We start from the raw sequence: 4,983 nt of genomic DNA, 5'->3' as shown, positions 1-4,983 counted from the left end.
TACGCCTGGCTGCAGTGTGCAGATCGGGGCCGGGCTCAATGGGGGGCGGAGCTCAACGTTGAGCTCAGCCCACGTTGATCATGTCCCTTCCTGGCTGTCTGTCATCAATGTTTACCTGGTTTCCATACTGTCTACCGAGTTTAATGTTTCTCAACATGAGGTCTTCCTGTAAAATTTTAAGGAAGACCTCGAACTACTTGAAGAGGTTAAACATTGGAGTAATTGAGACTGTCACTACACACAAGCTACAGTAGGGTATGGGCTACCTAGCCTAAATGCATGCCCATTAGTTTATCTTAATCAAAATTATTTTTACTGTCAAGTGGCAAGTCGAGTGTTCGGGAGAAATGGCAGAAGACCAAGGGAAATTAGGTGCAGTCCGACTGTGTATGTGCAGAAACGTTTTCACATTTTCTCTAGTCAGTGAAATTGTTTATGAGAAGTATCCCATTCATATATTTTTCTTTTTGTCACATGAAATGCTCAACAGTCTGGGCCTTCTTAATAATGTTTGCACCAAATGTGACAGGTCTAGCACCAGGACCATCTCTTCTACTGTGGATCCATACTGTGGTCATGCAGATTGCAGTTTGGCCTTGTTTTCTGAAATATGCAAGGCCTTCCCTGTAAGTTGTCTGGATGTTGATAGCATATATTGCTCAAACCTGTATGCATCATTCAGCATTAATTGTGCCTTATAGATGTTCAAACTGTTCATGCTATAGGCACTAATTTATCTCTTTATGGGGGTGAACAGAGGTGTGCACTCGTCTTATAGGCCTATAGTACAAATAAGTAACCAGTTCTATTAAGTCAAGCACCTGTTTGGAAGTATTTATTGTGTGTGTGTAGGCATCCAATAGTTTGCTGTGCTACTGCTGTTTTGGCAATCTGCTGTATATTGGGGTCTTGCTTGATACTCAGGATAATATTGTTGTATACTGACTGGTGCATAATTATCCCTTATAAAATAGAAATAGATACTGTATGCGGTTTCATTGTGCCTTTACAGAGGGAAGAGCTCCCCTTTCCTTTTGGGACAATCATTTGGAGTGGTGCAGATGCGGTTCCCCACTCAGCTTTTCCAACCAACTGGAGATCTCGTGCATAGAGGTGTCCTGAATGAAAAAGACATCACAGACATCCTTGCCCAGGCAATTAGGGGATCAGTCGACTCCAGGTCTGAGAAGATTTTAGGAAAAACATTAATTTAATTTGTTAAATCTTTATGTTTTTCCCTTCAAGATTAAACACAAACACATGCACAGACTTGTTCTGTTCAAGATTCCAAAAATACCGAAACACATTGTCCTTGATGTATGCATTTGTTTATTTTTTTGGTATTTAGGGACTGAGCAGCACCACTGAAGGGGCGAAGCCATTGTTTCTTATAGGCATTAGTAATATTGTAATCTATTTTTTTTTCCAAGACTTTGCCTGATGATGTGTTTCCCATAAATTAAACTGTGGCACAAACATCAGCCCTCAGAGCAGCTACTCAGGGATATATATATATATATATATATATATATATATGGAGGTCGACCATCTGACCACGTGGTGCAGGGACAACAACCTCCTGCTGAACGTCAGCAAGACCAAAGAGATTGTTGTTGACTTCCGGAGAGGTCACACCCAACACCTGCCACTGACCATCGACGGTGCTGTGGTGGAGAGAGCGAGCAGCACCAAATTCCTGGGGGTGCACATCAGTGAAGACCTCTCCTGGACCACCAACACAGCATCACTGGCGAAGAGAGCTCAGCGCCGCCTGTACTTCCTGCGGAAACTCAGGCGAGCAAGTGCTCCACCAGCCATCATGACCACATTCTACCGAGGCACCATTGAGAGCATCCTCTCCAGCTGTATCGCTGTGTGGGGCGGAAGCTGCACTGAATACAACAGGAAAGCCCTGCAGCGCATAGTGAACACAGCTGGAAGGATTATTGGTGCTTCACTCCCCTCCCTGAAGGACATTTACACCACCCACCTCACCCGCAAGGCGACCAAAATTGTGAGTGATGCAAGTCACCCCGCTCACAATCTGTTTGATCTACTGCCCTCTGGGAAGAGGTACAGAAGCCTACGCTCCCGCACTACCAGACTCACCAACAGCTTCATACACCAAGCTGTTAGGATGCTGAACTCTCTCCCTCCTCCACCCTCAGCTACATAACATCCTGGACATTGGACCCACAATGGCCGCCTGCACCACTCCACTTGCACACTTGTACACTTTGCAACCTGTTGTTGTTGTCCTGAAAACACAACACTTCTGCTGCTCTTACATAACTTGCACCACTATGCCACTTTATTTCTTACTTAGGTCAAACAGAACTACCTCAGCCTCTTATTGGCCTGACTTTGCACTAGTATTTTATTTTATTGACTGTCTATGCACAATTTCAACCATTTTTTGCTGCTCTTATTTTTTCATTATATGTGCCCTCTTATTTACTTATTTTTTGTTTACTTGAATGTTATGTTTGTCTGTGGACTTAAAATTGGTAAAATATGTCTTGTCTCCACCGTGGGATAGTGAGAAACGTAATTTCGATCTCTTTGTATGTCTGGAACATGTGAAGAAATTGACAATAAAGCTGACTTTGACTTTGACTTTGATATATATATATATATATATATATATATATATATATATATATATATATACACACAGACTTACAACCACATCCATAAACACACAGGTGCACACACACATGGGCTATATATATTTATGTGTTATCATGCTGTGTGTGTTTTTATGATGAAATGTGTTGAAAATGTGATGCAAAGAATTTTAGTTGCTAAATAAACATGATATATGTTATGTATTGGTTGATTTGACATTATTTCTTAGTATGGCTACAAAATGTATGTCTGGCATAGTGCCATCATGTGGCATAATGTGGAATGGCTTTGGTAGTCCTGGCCTGGCCATACCATTCCTAGATGATTCACCAGATTTATTTCAGATTAAGTGGTCAGGAACCTTAGGTGTGTGTGTTGATTTTTGTAGAATGTGTGTGTGGGGAGGGGGAGGGGGGCACTTTCACTTTAGTTCACTTCCTTTGGAGTAGGCAGGGGTGTAGTCTGGTGCGTGTTTAAAAGAAGAAGGTGAGATGCGTTATTGGTTTCCTCTTGATGAATGAACTTATTTTCAAAAAAGGAATAAACTGTATAACTGCAATATTAACTTAAAGTCCAAAAGTAAAGATCCTAAGGTGAGGTCACTGCACCACCTTAAATAGACAATTATCTTGCTTCCTATAGATGGGTATACTCATAGTGAAGGCACACTAACACAAAAGATAATTTTTTTTATTTATATTGTAACCCAAAATAAATTAATGGCTCCTACAATAGGCAGACCTTCTAGTGCTAATATTGTGATCTTCTTTGTTTAAAGAGGTACATGTAAGACAGGCATGGGGCCATTTCATGTGATATAAAGGTTCAATATTCACAGACATGATGATGTGTTCAATTACTGCTATAGCCTTAGGATGCACAGTAAGATTTGTGCATTTTTGTTTTTATAACAAGCACATATTAGGTGTGGGAGTTTATGTTAAACGTATCTATAATTTAACTAACACCCATGCTTATATTTCTCAAGGTTACATTGGTGGGTGCCACACATATTGCTGTTTTAAATTCTGGATCTCTCCCGATTAGAAATACGGTTCTTGTTTAGGTACTTGTAGTTCTTTGCAATATTCCGACAGATACAGATGGGTATACTCGAAGGCACACTAACACAAAAGATAACACATTTTATTTATATTGTAACCCAAAATAAATTAATGGCTCCTACAATAGGCAGACCTTCTAGTGCTAATATTGTGATCTTCTTTGTTTAAAGAGGTACATGTTAAGACAGGCATGGGGCCATTTCATGTGATATAAAGGTTCAATATTCACAGACATTATGATGTGTTCAATTACTACTATAGCCTTAGGATGCACAGTAAGATTTGTGCATTTTTGTTTTTAAAGCAAGCACATATTAGGTGTGGGAGTTTATGTTAAACGTATCTATAATTTAACTAACACCCATGCTTATATTTCTCAAGGTTACATTGGTGGGTGCCACACATATTGCTGTTTTAAATTCTGGATCTCTCCCGATTAGAAATACGGTTCTTGTTTAGGCCTACTTGTAGTTCTTTGCAATATTCCTACAAGGTAAATGAATAATCTAACATCTAACTTCTGACTGCTGCTTAGATATTTTTTACTTTTCATGTGTGGGCAGTAGGTGGCAGTGTTGGAGAGTTGATTGCTGGTTACATGCATGAACTGGACCTCTTAGTTACAGTTTTTCTCAGTTGCTTTGGCACATTTCTCAGATCAGAATTGTAATTCTCTAAACTGTTTGTTCAAACTCCATATAATCTTATCACTTGTGCACATCACTGAAGCAGTTTCTCCCCATCTTGAACAAATAGCAATGCTTTAGTACATCCATGCAACTAATTTTGTACAAATGTCTGCTGTTTTTTTTAATGGTTAATGCACTATACTGGTTCCCTGTGGATTATAATAATATAAATATATGTGACCTGACAGACAGGAACGTCAGAATGTATAGAAAGATGTACAGTGGTGCACAGCTCTGACCAAGGGGTGTTTTACTGTATTGGTCATTTTTCATTAATTTCTTTATACTGTCACAATATCTGTCAACAAAAAAACCTTTAAACATATCCATTTTTACATATCCACTGTCAACCCCCTCCACACACAATAATGTGCAACTGTGTAAATACAAAATAGTACTGCCTTGATCATTGTTCATAGAGTAAACTGTCATATTGACAACAAGGCAAAAGAGTTTGACTATCCTGACATAAACAATGGCATCATGACTTGTCATTTTGATTGCACTGACAATTTCAATGGCATAAATATTTGCTTTTGAGGCATAAACTAAGCATTGAGCAAGATACACACTTTTGCAGGTTATGTAGTGCAGTTTGCACA

This window comes from Alosa pseudoharengus, unplaced genomic scaffold (genome assembly GCF_046254945.1).
Source record: "Alosa pseudoharengus isolate Yale_2024_CS ecotype anadromous, Long Island Sound unplaced genomic scaffold, YU_APseudo_1.1 YU_APseudo_1.1_scf_9, whole genome shotgun sequence".
NCBI lineage: Eukaryota > Metazoa > Chordata > Actinopteri > Clupeiformes > Clupeidae > Alosa > Alosa pseudoharengus.
The sequence above is the reverse complement of the archived record's forward strand: the minus strand, read 5'-3'. Positions refer to the sequence as shown.